The 19,118-nt window shown below is 37.7% G+C and overlaps 1 long non-coding RNA gene and 1 pseudogene across 1 annotated transcript in view; one reads left to right on the top strand and one right to left on the bottom strand.

The window, feature by feature from the left end:
- LOC114091797 (uncharacterized) overlaps positions 1-19,118 on the top strand; it is a 125,570-nt gene that overhangs the window by 51,211 nt on the left and 55,241 nt on the right. The window lies entirely within an intron of this gene.
- LOC114091940 (adenosine 5'-monophosphoramidase HINT1 pseudogene) lies at positions 18,378-18,913 on the bottom strand (annotated as a pseudogene).

Genomic DNA, 19,118 nt, shown 5'->3' with positions numbered 1-19,118 from the left:
ATCTGTTTAAAAAAAAATCAATTTACCAGGCAGGGGTTGTGGCTCAGTGTTAGAGAGTGCTTGCCTCGCAGGTCTGGGTTCAATCCTCAGTACCAAATAAAATAACAATAATAATAATAACAACAACTAAATAAATGATGTTCCTGTGTTCATCTACAACTAAAAATATGTTTTTAAAAAAATCAACTTACCAGGCTGGGGTTGTGGCTCGGTGGTAGAGTGCTTGCCTAGCATGTGTGAGGCACTAGGTTTAATCCTCAGCACCACATAAAAATAAACAAATAATTAAAATTATGTCCATCTACAACTAAAAAAATAGTTTTAAAAAAAATCAACTTACCATTGATTTATAATTTCATTCCTGGAATGTAGTTCTATTCTGACCTATATACCTATCCTTATGCCAGTACCATGTTATTTTAATTACTATTGCTTTGAGGTAGGTTTTGGTATTGGTTTTGCAGTACTGGGAGTCAAACCAAAGGTCTCCCACATGCTAGACAAGAACTCTACCATTAAGCCCTACACCCAAACCCTTGAGGTAAGTTTTGAAGCCAGGAAGAATGAGTTTCCAATTTTGTTCTCATTTTTCAGGACTGATTTCATTGATTTGGGGTCTCTTACAATTCTAGCTAGTCAATTTCTACAATGAAGATTCTGACAGAGATAACATTGCTATAGATCCTTATAAGAATGTTGCTATCCTTGGATGATTGCTTACCTAGCATGTACAACACCCTAGGTTTGATCCCCAGCATTGCCAAAAAAAAAAAGAAAAGAAAAAGAATATTGCTATCTTAACAATGTTAAGCCTTCTAATACAAGGATATGGGATAGTTTTTCATTTCTGTAGATTTCCTTTAGTTTAGGGATTGAACCCAGGGGCACTGTATCACTAAGCTATATCCCCAGTCTTTTTTATTTTGAGAATGGTTCTCCCTAAGTTGTCTAGGCTGCCTTGAACTTGCAGTCCTCCTGTCTCAGCTTCCTGAGTTGCTGGGATTCAGCCTCCTCAGCTATTGGGATTACAGGTGTGCACCCTGCACCTGGCAGTACTTTTTTTTTTTTTTTTTATGATATTGGTGAGTTGAATTCTTTTCTTAATTTCATTTTTGGATCATTCATCACAATTGTCTAAAACTACATTGATTTTTATATATAAACTTTTTTTATAATACTGGATTGTATATAAATCTTGTATCCTGCAACCTTGCTAAAATTATTTCCTGGTTCTAATAGATTTTCAATGGATTCCTTAGTGTGTGTGTTTGTGTGTGTGTGTATGTGTGTGCGCGCGCACGCACATATATGTATTTTATATCTATATCTCTATATATACACATACACACACATAAATATGTATTTTTTCATGTCATAGTGATTTTATTTCTTCCTTTCCAATATGAATGCCTTTTAAATAATTTTCTTGAGTAATTGTCCTGACCAGAATCTCTGATACAATTTTAATAGAAGTAATGAGAATGAATATCATTGTGTTGTTCCTGATCATAGAGAATCATCCAATCTTTCACCTTTACCTATGAAGTTAGGTGTGTTTCTTTTTCTTTTTGGTACTGGGTATTGAACCCAGGAGTGCTTTATGACTAAGCTACATCCCCAGCCCTTTTTTATCTTTTTCTTTCCTTCTTTTTTCTTAAATTCTGAAACAGGATCCTCACTAAGTTGCTTAGGGTCTCATTAAGTTGCTGAGGCTAGTCTCAAATTTGCAATCTTCTTGCCTCAGCCTTCTGAGTTACTGGGATTCTAGGCATGTGCTACCATGAATTTTTCATATTTACTCTTTATCAGATTGAGAAAGTTCCGATCTAGTGATTTTATAATGAAAGGTATTGGATTCTATCAAATGCTTTTTATGTGTCTATAGAGATGATCATGTGATTTTTAAATTTTTATTCTATTGATATATATATTACATTAATTGACTTTCAGATATTGAGCCAATCTTGCATTCCTGGGAAAAAAAATCCCATTTGGTCATAGTGTCTAATTCTTTTTATATGTTGCTGGATTGTGTTCATTGGCTTTTGTTTTTGTTTTGTTTTGGTACTGGGGATTGAACTTGGGGGCACTCAACCACTGAGACACATCCCCAGCCCTATTTTGTATTTTATTTAGAGACATGGTCTCAATGAGTTGCTTAAAGCCTCACTGTTGCTGAGGCTGGCTTTAAACTCATGATCCTCAGCCTTCAGAGCCACTGGGATTAAAGGCATGTGCCACAGCACCTTGCTGTTGGTCAGTATTTTGTTGAGGATTTCTACATCCATATTCATATGATATCTGTAGTGTAATGTCTTTGTCTGGTTTCATATAAAGAAAATATTGGCCTTACAAATAAGTTGGGAAGTGTTCACTCCTTTGCTAAGTTTTTGGAATTGTTTGTGAAAATTTGGTATTAATCCTTTTTAAATACGTAATGTAATTTAGTAGTGAAACCATTTGTGCCTAGACTTTTCTTTGAAAGCAGTTTGTTTTTTTAATCACTAATTCAGTCCATGGTAATTGCATGTTTAGTTTTCTTTCCTTTTCTTCTTCATTTTTTTTAATACTAGATATTAAACTCAGGGGTGCTTTACCACTGAGATACATCCTTAGTCCTTTTTAGTTTTTATTTTAAGATAGGATCTCACTAAATTGCTCAGGCTGGCCTCAAACTTGCAATTCTCATGCCTCAGCCTCCTAAATAGTTGGGATTACAGGTATGTGCCACCACATCCAGCACATATTTAGTTTTGAGTTTTGTTTTTTGTTTTGTGGTGGTGGGGATCAAACCCAGGGCCTCATACATGCCAGGCAAATGCTCCTCCAGTGAGCCACATCCCCAGCCCACATGTTTTTTTTTTTTTTTTTTTTGGGGGGGGTAGTGGGGATTGAACACAGGGGCACCTAACCACTGAGTCACCTTCCTAGCCCTTTTTGTTTTTTATTTTGAAACAGAGCCTCAGTAAGTTGCTGAAACTGGCTTTGAACTAGTGATTCTCCTGCCTCAGCCTTCCAAATTGCATTATAGGCATGTGCCAATGTGCCTGGCCCTATATGTTTAATTTTTCAAAGAAACTGCCAAACTGTTTCCAAAGTGCTAAACTATTTTAGATTTTTGAACTATGTATGATTGATCTGTTTTCTCTGCATCCTTGTTAGTATTTGGTGTTGTCAGGGTTTTTTTAATTTTAGGATTTCTGATAAGCATATAGTACTGTCTCATGTCATTTTAATTTGCATCTCCCTAATGACTGATATGGTTGAACATCTTTTTTTTTTTTTTTTTTTTTGATACTGGGTATCCAACCAGAGGCCCTCAACTACTAAGCCACATCCCCATCCCTTTGTATTTTTTTTAACTTTTAAGACAGGATCTTACTAAGTTTCTTAGGGCCTCCCTGAGGCTATGCTTCAATTTGTAAACCTCCTGCCTCAGCCTCACAAATTGCTGGGATTACAGGCATGCACTATTGCACCAGGTTGATTGAACATCTTTTAAGTATTGCTTATTTGAAATACACACACACACACACATACAAACACTCACATATTCATGCATTTTCTTTGGTAAAATGTCTCTTCATATTCCAATTGAATTCACTTTTATTTTTTAATATTTATTTTTTAGTTGTAGTTGGACATAATACCTTTATTTTACTTATGTATTTTTATGTGGTGCTGAGGATTGAACCCAGCCACAACCCCAGCCCCTTGAATTTACTTTAATTTTTGAGTTTTGAGAGTTCCTTGTATATTCTAGAAACTAGTCCTTTGTTGAATATGCAGTTTACAAATATTTTCTCATAGTCTGTAATTTATCTTTCTATCCTCTTCACAAAATTTTCTACAGAACAAAAGTTTTAAATTTTGATAAAGTCCAATTTATAGATTAGATTTTTTTTCCTTTTGTGGATTGACTTTGGAAATCTTTGCTTTGTCTTAGCTCTCAAATGTTTTCTCCTATTTTTTAAAATGTTTTATTGTTTTATGCGTTACATTTAAGTCCATGATTCATTTTGAGTTCATTTTTGGGGGGACGGGAAGGGTATTGGGGATTGAACTCAGGGGCACTCAACCACTGAGACACATTCCCCAGCCCTATTTTGTATTTTGGGTCTCAGTGAGTTGCCTAGCCCCTCGCTTTTGCTGAGGCTGTCTTTGAACTCGCAATCCTCCTGCCTCAGCCTCCTGAGCCACTGGGATTACAAGTGTGTGCCACTGTGCCCAGCTTGAGTTCATTTTTATATAAATTATGACACTCAGGTTTATTAGTTTGTCTTTGAATGTCCAGTTACCCCATACTGATGGTTGAAAAGCTATCTTTTCTCCATTGAATTGCTTTTGCAAATTTTGTCAAAATTCAGTTGGGTGAGAGCCAGACAAGACACATGTGCCTTTAGTCCCAGTCACTCAGGGGGTTGATACAGGAGAATTACAAATTTGAGACCAACCTCAGCAATGGAGTGAGACTCTTTCCAAAAAAAAAAAATAGGGGCCTGAGAATGTAGCTCAATTATAGAGCAACCCTGGATTAAAACCCCAGTACAAGTTGGGCGTATTTGTGTGCACCAGCTATGGTTTGGATAAATGTCTTTCAGATGGTCCGTGTGTTTTAAAAAGTGGTCTGTGGTCCTCAGCCCATGGCACCATTGGTAGGTGGTAGAATTTTTAAGAGATGGGGCTTAGAGGAAGGTCAACGGGTACATGCCCTACAAGAGGACTTTAAAGTCTCCAGATCCTCTTTTTCTTCTTTCTTTGCCTCCCAACTGCCATGAGATGAACAGTGTTCTCTGTCTCATGCTCCCTACCATGTTGTATTGCCTTACCACAGGCCTAAATGCAAGGAAGCCAAGCAACTATGTATTGAAATGGTAACACAAAATAAAACTTTCCACATTATCAATTGTGTGTGATTGTGTGTATGGGGGTGTGTGGGTATGGTACTGAGGATTGAATCTATGGACATGTACCACTGACCTACATTCCCAGCTGTTTTTATTTTATTTTTTAAACAAGATCTTGCTAAGTTGCCCAGGCTGGCCTCAAACTTGCAATGCTCCTGCCTCAACCTCCCAAGTAACTAGAATTACAGGCCTGTGCCACTGCACCGGTTTCCCCATAATTTGATCATCTCAGGTATTTTGTCACAATGATGGAAAGCTAACATGGCACCTAGTTCTGGGTTCTCTATTCTAGTCTATTGATTTATCCTTCTGCCAGTGCCACACTGTATGGATTGCTTTAGCTCTGTAATTAAGTCTTAAAATCAGTAGTGATGTTTTTCCATTTTATTTTTCTTTTTAAAATTGTTTTAGGTATTCTAGAGCTTTTCTGTTTCCATATAAATTTTAAAATAATCATAGATAATTGATAGAACTGTCATTAAATTCATGTATCAATTTGGAAGAGAATCAACATTTTTACTTTGTTGAGTTTTCTAACCTCTGAATGTAGAATGTCTCTCCATTAATTTAGATCTTGATTTGTATAAGTACCATTTTGCATTTTACCAAAGAGGAGATGTATGTATGCATGTATGTATATTTAGGAGATAGAGATAGCTAGAGACATACATGCATACAAATAAGCAAATACTGAAAAGAAGTTTAATCTTATCAGTTCAATAGGGAAATTCAAATCAAAATGATAGTGAGATATTACAATTTGCTTATTACAAAGCCTAAAATAAAAAATAGTGACAATATCAAATGCTAAAACAGTCCCCTATGTTTTGTAGACTTATAACTAAGTATTTCATTAAGGGGAATGACTATAACTCATTTTTAATTTTGATGTCCATATGTTCATTGCTAATATATAGGAATGCAATTGGTTTGTGTGTTTATCTTATATCCTGTAAGTGTTACCACCATTCACTCAATATTTTTAGGTCAAAATCATTCTTTTTTTTAACACATTGTTTTGAGGCGTTAAGCAAAACTCATAGGTACTGAGGATTGAACTCAGGAGCACTCAACCACTTAGCTACATCCCCAGCCCTGTTTTGGTATTTTATTTAGAGATGGAGTCTCACTGAGTTGTTGGCACTTATCTTTTGCTAAGACTGGCTTTGAACTTGCAATCTTCCTGCCTCAGCCTCCTGAGCTGCTGGGATTACAGGTGTGTGACACTGTGCCCAGCTAAGTCAAAATTATTCTTGTTTCCTGGCTTCTGCTCGTAGCCCACATTCAATTGTCAGCAGATCCTTCCAATCTATAATGAATTAGATTTTACTTCCTAATCTCGTCCTTCTAGTGTGAGCCATCAGAATCAATCTCTCTCTGCTTCCATTTTTTGTTTTTCTCTCTATAGATTATTCCCTAAATGATTCTTTTAAAAAAAAACAAAAAACTTTTTTTGGGGGGACACTGGGGGATTGAACTCAAGGGCAGTCAGCCACTGAGCCACATCCTCAGCCCTATTTTGTATTTTATTTAGAGACAGGATCTCACTGAGTTGCTTAGCGCCTCACTTTTTGCTGAGGCTGGCTTTGAACTTGCCATCCTCCTGTCTCAGCCCCCCAAATCACTGGGTTTACAGGTGTGAGCCACCATACCTTTTTAAAATTTAAATCAGTCATGTCACTCCCCTATTCTCAAGCTTGCAGTGGGTTCTTAGTGCTTTTACTGGGGCCTTTGAGGCCCTTTTCATGATCTGCTCTTCTGTTTCCTTACTCTCTTAGGCTACTATAACAAAAAATGCCATAAACTGAGTCACTTATAAACAACAGAAGTTTTTCTTACACCACCAGAGGCTAAGAAGTCAAAGATCAATGTGCTAACAAATTTAGTGTCTGTCAAGAACCAGTTTTCTAGTTACTTCTTGCTGAGTCCTCACATGATAAAGAGGCAAGGGATCTCTCAGAGGCCTCTTTTTTTTTTTTTAATTTATATTTTTAGTTGTAGTTGGACACAATATCTTCATTTTTATTTATTTATTTTTATGTGGAACTGAGGATCAAACCCAGGGCCTTGTGTATGCTAGGAAAGCGCTCTACTGCTGAGCCACAATCCCAACCCCTCATAAGCCTCTTTTATAAAGTCACCAGGCCTATTCATGAAGGCCTGCCCTTATGATGTAATCACCCCACAAAGGCCCCACCTCCTAATACCTTTACCTTGGGAGTCAGGATTCTACATATGAACTAGAGGCGCACAAACATTCAGACTAAACCACTTACCCACATTTTCTCCAACTCCATCTCCCATCAGGCTACCCTAGTACACTCAGCTGTGTTTGGCATCCTTACTCTTCTTTACACACCAAGCAAATTCACATCTCACAGCCTTTGTACTCTCTGTTCCCTCTATCCAGAACACCCTTCCAGCAGGTATTTATAAAGTTACCTCTTGTTTTCAAGTCTCTGAGAAAATGTGATGGCTTCTGAAAGACCTGCATGCCTAACCATCCCATCTAAAGTATCAGCCCTATCATTTTATGGACTTTTTTTTTTTTTTGAGAGAGAGAGAGAGAATTTTTTAAATATTTATTTCTTAGTTTTTCGGTGGACATAACATCTTTGTTTGTATGTGGTGCTGAGGATCGAACCTGGGCCGCACGCATGCCAGGCGATCGTGCTACCGCTTGAGCCACATCCCCAGCCCCATTTTCTGGACTTTTCTCTGTCTGTTTGGCACCTATTACCACCATCCTTAGCTATTTACTTATTATCTGCCTCCTTGTCTAGAACATCGGCTCCATGAGGTAGGACTTAGTTTACCACTGAATTTCCAGAGCCTATGTCAGTGTTTGGAACACAGAAAGTACTCAATAAATATTTAGCAAATTAATTGAATTAAGATAGTAGGGAAGCTAGGCATAGTGTTGCACACCAGTAATCCCAGCAGTTCAGGAAGTTGGGGCAGGAGGATCATGAGTTCAAAGCCAGCCTCAGCAACTTAATGAGACCCTAAGCAACTCTGTGAGACCCTGTCTCTAAATAAAATACAAAATAGGGCTGGGGATGTGGCTTAGTGGTAGAGGGCCCCTGGGTTCAATCCCCAGTCCAAAAAACAAAAACAAAAAAAAACCCCGACAATTGGGGAAGCTGGGCATGGTGGTACATACCTGTAATTCCAGCTTCTCTAAGGCAGGAGAATCACGAATTCAAGGCTAGCCTGGGCAGCTTAGTGAAACTCTCTCTCAAAAGAAAAGGGATTGTAGCTCAGAGGTAGGGTGCTTGCCTGCCATGTGCAAGGTACTGGGTTCAAGTCTCAGCACTACATATAAATAAAATAAAGTAAAGGTCCTTTGACAACTAGAAAAATATATATTTTTTTAAGGGTTACAGATGTAGCTTAGTCCTAGAGAGTACTTGGCTAGCACACATAAGGTGCTGGGTTCAATTTCCAGCACTGCAAACAAACAAACAAAAAAAAAGCAGGGGGCGATGTGGAATGAAACATTAAGTTTTCCACAGAGATTATCAGGCAGAAAGATAAACATGAGAAGAAAATGGAGGAAAAGTCATACTGACCTTCGTTGAAAACCTCAAAGTGAGCCACCTAAGTATCAAAAGATGTTCCCGCTTTGCTGAAGACCAGCAGTTATGTAATAACAACCTAATAATATCTTTAGTAGAAGTAAGACATTAGTAACAAGGACAGTACCTGTACTCATGTTGCAGTAAATATTTTTATAGATTAAGATGGAGAAGTGGGCCAGACATGGTTGCACATGCCTGTAATTCCTGCAACTCAGGAGGCTGAGGCAGGAGGATTGCAAGTTCACAGCCAGCCTCAGCAATTTAATGAGGCCATAAAATCTTAGAAAGACCCTGTCTCAAAAAAAAAAAAAAAAGACTGGGGATGTGGCTCAATGGTTAAGTACCCCTGGGTTAAATCCCTGGTACCAAAAAAAAAAAAAAAAAAAAAAAAGAAAGAAAGCTCAGTTGGGGATTTTGTAATATTAAGACAATTTTGGGTGATGATTATGGCCATGGGTTAAGATGAACTTTGGCCACATTTTTTTGAGTAACTTTGAGTCCTTAGTGAAGTTCATGAAACTTGACCTGATTTAACCACAGTGACACCAATTTCCTGAAGCAGCAATAAGCTGCTCACTTTATATCAGCATAACCTACTTTCTGACTAATTTCCACAGGTGTTGGTATTAAGGCCTTGTCGCTGGAGACTTTTGGATTTAGAATATTTGTAATACCCTGTTACTCCTCAGAACGATTCGACTGCCTAGTGGTCTTAATATTGAATGTCTGATCAAATAGTAAATGTCATAGAACCTTTGCATAGTGGATCCAAAGCCAACCTGGTTCTAACCCAGTGTAGGAGTGTAGATGATCCAGGTGGTTCAGCAGCATATCTGTTTGGAAAGAGAAATTTAACCCACATTATTGATTTCCTTTCCTAACTTCATCAGTCCCTTACTGCTAAGGTAAGTACGAATTTCCTCATCATTAGGTTTAATGTTACCTATTGTACCTATGTTTGTTAGAATTCAGTGGGAAAGCCATCTGGACCTGGGCTTTTCTTTGTGAATAGTGTTTTAAATTAATAATTACTATTTGCTTATTATAGATCTGTTCAAAGTATCTATTTCTTCTCTGATTTTGGTAGTTTGTATCTTTCTAGGAATGTTATCTAATTTGTTGACATATAATTGTTCATAATTTTACTCTTTATCACTTTGCTTTCCTGCCCTTTCATTTTGGTACTTTTTGCTTTCAGCTTAATCTCTGTAGACTAAAATGTGTCAAATACCTACTAGGTCCTAAATATTCTTCCAAGTTCTCTAAGGAATACATGAACAAATAGATTAAGTTCTTAGCTCTCAAAGACCTTTTCATCTAGTATAATGTTTTCTAAAGTCTTTTCTTAAGAATTCCTAAAAGATGTAACTCATAGGCATGTTTATTGGTCCAGGAAATTCTGCCATAGAGAAGTTCAGTTTTTACCCCAGTGTGTGCCAAAGTATGCAATCACAGAACCCTTTGAACTCTCTTTGTATGAATATTAACAACCCAAAGGCACTTCTATTCTACAGAACACACTTCAGGAAGCTGTAGACTAGCTAAAATATATATCCAAGTAATTACAACACGAGTCGGGATTTCATAACTGAGAAATAATCCTTGAGTAGGAAGGACTCGGGGGAAATGAAGGCCACCCAGATAAGGGAACATAAATGACAAATTATAGGAAATAGAAAGGAAAACAGAAGAGGCAGAGGTAATAAGAATTAAGCTAAGGAAAGAGAAAGTGAGTCAACAATGTAAATAGGGTCAAAGACACCAAGAAATGACTCTTAGGTTTTAAACAATCTTGAAGTCAATGTTAATTTTCAGAAGAAAAATTCCAGGAAAATGGTGAAAGCAGCTTAAAAGAAAATAAGGAGTAAGTAGAACAGTATCTGAGCTTCAAGGAAGTAGGGATTTATGTCTCTTTTATTTGCTGATGTACCCAAGCCCTATAATCATGCCTGGCATACTGAAAGCTCTCCATAAACATTAGTAGTAAATGAATCAATGTGTTATGAAAGGTTTTTAAAAAAAGTAGAGCTAGATACAGTGGAACACAGCACTCCCATAATAGCAAATACTCAGGAGGCTGAGATAGAGCAAGAGTTCTGGGTTCCATTCCTAGTACCATAAAAAAAAAAAAAAAAAGAAGAAGAAGGAGAAGGAGAAAATGAGGTAATAAAGGAGAGTTGGAATAATGATGTAGTTGAGGAAAGGGGTAATTTGAACATGCTTCTTGGTGGGGGACTTCAGTGGAAAAGGAGAAATTAAAGTTACAAAATAGGGTCAGATCATAATAGAAGCAATAAGAAATAAGAACAAGGTCATAACCCACAGGAGGGAGGAGGAAAGGGGAAAGAGAAATACTGGGGAGTGATATTAGCCAAATTATATTTTTATATTGTGTGCATATGCAAAATGTAACAACAAATCCCACCATTATGTATACCAATCAAAAATGTGAAAAAAAGAACAAGATCACAGATAGTACGATAGGAGGAGGCAGGTCTCATTATGGGTTCCATATTCCCATTAACCATAATCCAGCCCATTTAGCTGCCCAAGCTAGAAACTCCAGTCTTCCATCTTCTTGACTTTCATCTTCTTGACTGCTTAAATGGGCACCAACTTTTCTCAATTCCATACCTACATTGCTCCACTTCCATTCCCATTTTTCACTGGCAGTAATTTACCATATCTTGCCTGGAATATTATGATTTTCTGCATGTACTATGAATTTAGTAGTTTCTGCTGTCAGCCCTTTCCCTAGACTACCATCAGAACTATAGTTGTAAAACAGATATGGTCATACCATTTTTCTGTCTGAAAGAGAGGTAATAGGGCTGGGGTGTAGCTCAGTGATAGAGAGTGGGCTTATCATATACATGGACCTGGGTTTCATACAGAACCAAAAAGAGAGAACGTGCACAAAGCAATAGACCATTCCTATCACATTCCTGTATTTTCTGAGTGCCTTATATGTGCTGCCTCCTGGGCATGCTCTGGTAAGTTATGATAAAGTGAATATTTAAAATTAGGGGGTAAGAAATCAATGGTCATAACAAAATTAAAAGATACTCAAGAATGAAATGTTATTTTTCTCCTTTGAGACTGACAAAGATTAAAAAGAATGAAAATACCCAATGATGGCAAATATGTGGGTAAACAAGCAACTTCATCCGTGTTTTGGTCAGCTTTTTCATTGCTGTGACCAAAAAAACCTGACAAGAACAATTAGAGGAGGAAAAGTTTATTTTGCTTATGGTTTCAGAGGTCTCGGTCATAAACAGCTGACCATATTTCTGGGCTCAAGCAGAGACAGAACATCATGGCAGAAGAGTGGGATGAAGGAAAGCAGCTCAGAACATGGCAACAGAAAGCAGAAAGAGATCTGCTTACCCGGGACAACATACAAACCCCAAAGGCACACCCCCAGTGGCCTACCTCCTCCAGCCACACCCTACCTGCTTACAGTTCCCACCTAGTTAATCCATGGATTAAAGCACTGTTTAGATTAAAGCTTTCATAACCTGATCATTTCATCTCTAAACTATCTTGCATTATTTTACACATGAGATTTTGGGGGACACTTTACATCTAAACCATAACCATCCACTATTCATGGGAGTATTAATAGACACAAACTTTTGTTGTTGTTTTGGTGCTTGGAATTGAGTCTACTTTTTACCACTTAGCTACATTCCCAGTTCTTTTTTATTTTTTATTTTGATATAAGGTCTCACTAAGTTGCTTAGGACCTTGCTAAATTGCTGAGCCTGGCCTTGAACTCGTCATCCTCCTCCCTTAACCTTCCTAGTCACTTGGATAACAGGTGTAAGACACTGTGCCCAGTTTAGATACTGGAAAAGAATTTAGCAATACCAACTAAAATTTTTAAAAAAGAAAAAAATTTGAATTGTATTCTGGGGTTGTATAATTAGAAAAGATTTTGTAGTTGTCACAGTATTTTTCATGATTTTTTATAGTATTTAAATGTTTATAATATAAGGGTGTATGTGTGTTCCAATAAAAATAAATGAAGACACAAAAATGGGAGTAAATCTTTCTTTGATAAATTTACATTTTTTAGGTCAACTCCCCACAGTTCCAGTTGCACCCTTTACCATTCCCATCACATTTCCCAGGTAATACTTTTCCCTCTCTCTGCCTCTGCTATTCCTTTAACTGGAATGCTTCCTCCCTTCTCTGTTAATCAAAACAGTGCTCATCCCCTCCCAGAACAACTGTGAAGCCCGACCTCCCATCTGGATTAAATTGCCCCTCCTTGGTTCTGAAGAGGTAGTTTATTTATACCTCTAGCAGAGCACAGTTTGGCCTGCATTGTTGTTACTTATGTCTAGTGTCTCCCTTGCCAACATTTATTCTCCACCTTACTTGCCATTTCGGTGAAGTGTTCATTTCAAAATATTTATTAAGAGTCCTGTATGTTCTGTACATAAATTCACACTTAAATTATACAACTCCTGGAGATACAGCTCAGCCATATAGGCAATTACCTCCAAATCACAAATACTATTTTGTATTAATTTGTATTTGAAGAGAGTGCAGGAATTAATTAAACATGTCTATAGCTGCTTGGTGTTTATTCACTGACAGTGAGCCGGAATTATTACCTCACTTTAAGCCTTTCTCTGGTGATTTGTTTACGGAGAGTTGTGCTAAATAGCTGAATTGTTGTCATGACCCTTTGCCTAGATCTTTTCAAAACAGTCATTAGATTTGCGTTTTCCATAACAAAAAAAAAAAAAAAAAAACAAAAACATGCTAAATCTCATAACCGGTAGAAAAACTGAAAACAATTCTTAGAATTTTAAACTTGCACTTGAGTTAAGATTGGGTTTACAGAAATGGGCATAGCCTGTGATTTTGTAACTCAACAATAATTAGATTTGACTACTTGTAAGTACTGAAATGTCTGTGGTTGCCAAAAGTAAACTGTAATAATGTGTAGAATTAAATAACCTTAAACGAACTTGATCAATAGGGCTCCTTCCAGTAAATCAAAGAATCAACCACTTTTTGCTGTTTGGGTAACTACACAGTTTCGGGTCCCTGAGTGGGAGTAGTTCTTAAAGCAAAAGTGGCAGCCCATTATCATTTGTAAATTTCCACTAGCAAGCCAGCCTGGCTGTGTCTGTTGGCAGCATGGGCTGTGACCTTTCTAACAGTCTAGTATTGTCATTGTTTTGTTTAGGAGCATCTATATATGCCATGCAGGTTTGGGGAAGAAAGATTCAGAAAAGAAAAACTGAAACTAAGAAGGAAATCAAAAGCAAAAAGTCAGAATCTAATTCTTTAGCCTTTTTCTTTATGATCTCAGGACTTCAGGGACCTTGAAAGATTGATTTCCTCTCACTCACGTTTCTTATAAAATTAGCTTTGGCTCATACATCTGTTACACAGTAGTTAATTTTACAAGATAAGCAGTACAGGGGAAATGTATCTTGAGGGGAAAATTGAGTGCTGCAAGCTCGAGAGACACTTATAAGGTCACAGAACAAAGCTAGTACAGAAAGTGGTCTTACTATAGATCTGCAAATAGCAAAGGGTCCGCTTCGGGTTAATTTCAGTGTATCTTTCATGGCATTTCACTTTTATTTTCAGCCAGCATTAAATATAAGGGGGCTTTACTCAACCTGTGCTGTGAGAGCCTTTTGAATTGCTCAGCCTAAGAGCAATCATGGTTTAAGTTCATGAAATTTGAACTTTGTATTTTAGCATCCACTTCCCTGTAATGATCTCCTAGCTACAGCAATGAATATATTAACTTGTTCTTCATGTTCACAGCTACTTATGCCATTTGTAGATACTAAATGTGCTTTAGATAAGCACCATTGTCTATCCTAGCTGGAAAAAATATTACAGTCTTTTAAATTCAATCCTCTCGCTTTAAAGAAGGGGTTCTCAAGGCTCAGAAAGGCTCCTAAAGATCAAGCAGAATGTTTGGGAATGGAGCTGGAATTAGAATCAGGTATCTCAGCTAATCTTAGATTCCTAATGTAGAGCTGTTTATACTGGGGTGACTAAATACCAGAATAATTCCTCATAGTCAGAGAAAGTCTCAGTGAGTTAATTATATATATATATTCATGTGCAAAAACCTCTTTTAATTTCATATATGTCAGCACTGAGAAAATACTCACAAATGGACTTTCCTAAGAAGAATTTTATAGATGTCTTTTAAAGCATTTTGATGGGACTAGCCCATAAAACTGCTTGATGATCCACAAATAGCCAATTTTCACTAGAACATTAATGAGGACCATTAAATAACACACAAGGCTACTTCGCCTCGCCTCCTCTTCTAGAGTCCATGGAGATTTGGCATTTCCCAAGTGTATCTCTTAGAATATTGACTTGGATTTGAAAAAATGACTCCATTGTCAAGTAAATTTAAGAAACACAGTTAACCTCATTTATTTTATTATTCTCATTCACCTATGTATTCAACAAATATTTGTTCAATGCCTAGTATGCATCAAGCACTGTTTTGGCAGCTTAGGACACAGGGGTGAACAAAAAGGACACAAATCTCTGCTTTCATGGAGCTTGTAGACAATATAATATATATTATATTATATATATATATAGCTTTTTCCTTCTGCTGGATTAATTTCAAGTGAAATATCAAAATTGGACAATGAATTGCATAATTAATAATTTGCAATACTAAAAGGTGCTATAAGGAAAAATCTAAATTGCTATAGGAAGATATGATAAGAGGATTTATTAGGGAATTGTTTCTAGAATCACTTATGGACCAGTTGCTTACCTTAATGAGATTCTAAATCTGACTGTGGGCAGCAAGAACTTGGTATTTTGAAAGCCCCTCCTGGTGCTATTGGCTGCCTGCCCAGCCTGCCTTTCCTTTGTGAGAACACTACACCACACTCTGGAGCCCCATTCCCCAGGCAGAGCTAAAACCCAGCAGAGTCAGCTACTGTGGCACTTCTTCCCACCCCCACGTGTTCTGGATGAGCAACACACAGCAATTACTCTAGGACTGAAAGCAGGGCAGGAGGGAGTGACTCAAGGCTCTCACCATTAAAGACTTTTGACAGTTCCTCCAAACTTGACATCTAAGCAAACTTTCCAAAATGTAAAAAATATTCACTTTTGCGTCAAAAACCATGAAAGTGTCCATACCGTTTAACAGCACTCCTACTCTTAGGAATTTAACTTAAGAATTAATTCAACAGAAGAATAAAGCTATAAAGAAGAAAGGGAAAAAAATGAAAAAAAAAAAACATACACACACACACACACACACTAAAACTTATTTATTTATTTATTTTTTGTGGTGCTGGGGATTGAACCCAGGGCCTTGTGCATGTGAGACAAGCACTCTACCAACTGAGCTATATTCCCAGCCCTAATTAAAAAAAAAAAAAAAAAAAAAGACTTTCCAATTTGTCACTATAGTATTAAAGTATAATATAAGGAGGGAAAAACAAACTGAACATTCTACAGTTGGGAAACAGTTAAGTAGATTGTGCTATGTTAATTTTTAGGAGTACTAACTGTGGAAAAACATGAAGTAATGACAGCAGAAAAGGCAGAATGCAAACTAATATGCCAGTGAAAACAAACTATATAAAAATTGACATAAAACACAGATGACAAGGCAAAATGGAAAACAGAATCAATTTGGTAGGGTGGTGGGACCACAGAATAGGAACCCATTTTGAACTGATTTAAGCAAAAAGGAGAAAAAATGTGCAGGGCAGAGAGGCACACAACTTTAATCTCAGCGATTTGAGAGGCTGAGATAAGAGGATGGCAAGTTCAAGGTCAACCTCAGTAACTTAGTGAAGCCCTAAACAATTTAGCAAGACCCTATCTCAAAATAAAAAAGTTTCACCCAGTAGCTCAGGAGGCTGAGGCAGGAGGATCATGAGTTCAAAACCAGCCTCAGCAAAAGCAAGGCACTAAGCAGTCTCTACATAAAATACAAATAGGGCTGGGGATATGAGTCAGTGGTTGAGTGCCTCTGAATTCAATTCCCAGTACCCAAGATAAATAAATAAATAAGAAAATGGACTGCCTCAAATAACTAAGTCCTAGATTGAGCAAGGTGGCACTGGCTTTAGAGATGTCTCAAAACAGGGCCACAAATTATAGGGTTTCCTGTCCCTCTCTGTCTTTACGTCCTTCTGAAGGGAAGCCTCTTTTCTCTCAGACCTGCTTCTTCCCAATATAAGAATCTGCCTTCTAAATTCACATTCTTCTGACTTCTAATCAGGATGAAGACACCTCATCTCTTAGCTCTGGTTTAAGAATAATTCTGGGGAAATATTGTGATTGGTCTGGTATGGGTCATGTGCTCATAACTGGCACATCAATGGTTAGGCCATGAAAATTGGTAATCACTCCTCAACTAACCCTTGTGGTCAAGGTATCTAGATCATTTAAGAAGGGGGCTGGTAGAGCACTTGCTTAGCATGCAAGAAGGCCTGGGTTCAATTTTGAGCATCAAGAAGAAAAAAAAAAAAAAAAAGAGTAATTTCCCTTAGGATTCAGTGTTTGTTTGTCTATCATCCAATTTAACATTTTAGAAAGATATCCTGCTTCCTCAGTACTACTCCCAATAGCAAACTGAGATCCTTGATGCAATGTCCTTTATTATAAGGCCACATGGTGCAGTGGAGCACTACACTGAACAACAGGAAAATAGATTTCAGTTCTGGTTCTGCTGTGAATAAACTGGTGTTAGTCAGCTTTTCATTTCTGTGACCAAAATACCTGACAAGAACACTAAGACGAGGAAAGATTTATTTTGGCTCACAATGGATTCATGGTCAGATGGCTCCATTGCTCTTAGGCAAGACATCATGGTGGAAGCATGCGGTAGAGGAAAGTGTCTCAGTTCATTGCAGCTGGGAAATGGGGAAAGAAGATAAACCCTTCCAGGGCATGCCCCCAGTAACCTACTTCTTTCTCCTATGGCCCACCTCCCAGTCGTCCATTTAGTTATTAGTTGATTAATCCATCAAGTGGATTAATCCACTGATAAAGTCACAGCCCTTGTGATCTAATCATTGCCCATGAGCCCCACTTCAGAACCTTGCTTCATTAGAGACTATGATTTCAACACATGAGCTTTGGAGGTACATTCAAGATCCACAACACTGTGAGCCCTTGGGCTAGTCCCCAAATCTCGCTGGATTTCAGTTTCTTCACTCCTGCCAGAATACTGTAATCAATATGAGGACAAGAACCACATCTATTTGAGATTCAAAATTGATAGCAATTTAGTGACTTGGGTTGGACACAGAGACAAGTTCAATTGTGATATAGTCACAACAAAGAGTTCATATCTCCTGGACAATTCTGGGCCTCAGATGGCTTTTCAAAGTTGTCACAAATTTCAGCAAATTGGCAGGCCTTTATATCTCCAAATAAACAAGACACTGTATGAAGGCTGTCCCTAAGAAGGGCCATAAACTTGGACAAGTGAGTTTCCTACCCTCAGGCAATTCCTGGAAGGGAAATCATTGTTGAGCTGATGACAACAAATTGGGCCAGCTGTCAGGTCTAGGTCCTGAATGATGAAACTTGGCAGCATACCACAGTAGCCACCACAACTAACAGATAAGGTAGGTGCAGATTAAACATCTGTTAAACAAATTAATTCTAAAAAATGAACTGGAGTTATAGTTCAATGTTAAAGTCCTTGCTTACTACATGAGGCCTTGGGTTTGATACCCAGCACCAGGAAAAAAAAAGAAGATTCTATAAAATGGAAACTGAGAACTAGATAGTCCTTTTCCATGACATTACATACATCTGTTTGTCCCCTGGGGTATCTGTGCAAAAGGTGATGAGTCAAAATTCTAATAGGTTTTGTTTTTGTGTGTTTAGTGTTTTTTTTTTTTTTGTTTTGTTTTAACCATGCAACAATGTATATTTTATGTATAGGCATTTAAAATTATTTTCCCAATATCTCCAGACCCGGGCACAAATAATCATGCTGCTTAACATATTGGAAAATGCAAGCATAATCATTGCCTAGAGAAGGGAAAACCATCTAATACATGCTTAGCCAGGAGGCCAATTCATGTGCCGACCTCCAAGAACATGCAGATGAACATGATAGACAGACTGTCCCCCATCTGCACCTTCATTCACCACCATCCAATAACCCTTCTTCAGGCCTAGATCAGCAGCACATTTCTCGCCAACAATCATTAAATGTCCAAGAAGATTTTCATCATCATCTTCTGCAGCAGAAATCTGGGTTATATGTTTCTTGGGTACCACCAGAAAACGTGTTGGTGCTTGAGGGGCAATGTCATGGAAAGCAAGACACTGGTCATCCTCGAAAATGATTTTGGCAGGGATTTCCTTGTGGATGATCTTCTCGAAGATGGTGTCAGAAGGCTGGGCCACCTGAGCCTTGGCGATTTCATCTGCCATCTCGACCACCCTCCCCTCCCACACTGTGGCCAGGGGAGAAGTCGTGTTTAGCGTTTTGTTGTTGTTGTTGTTGTTGTTTGTTTTAATAAAAGAGGAACAAGAATAGGAATAAGAAAAAAATGTCTACTAAAATTGATATTGACTGACCTGTTTGTCTAAATATAGTAAAGCATTCTTTATGATTAACAGTAAAAAGTACTAAGGG

Source organism: Marmota flaviventris, chromosome 14 (genome assembly GCF_047511675.1).
Source record: "Marmota flaviventris isolate mMarFla1 chromosome 14, mMarFla1.hap1, whole genome shotgun sequence".
Lineage (NCBI taxonomy): Eukaryota > Metazoa > Chordata > Mammalia > Rodentia > Sciuridae > Marmota > Marmota flaviventris.
This window is presented reverse-complemented; position numbering and strand designations above follow the sequence as displayed.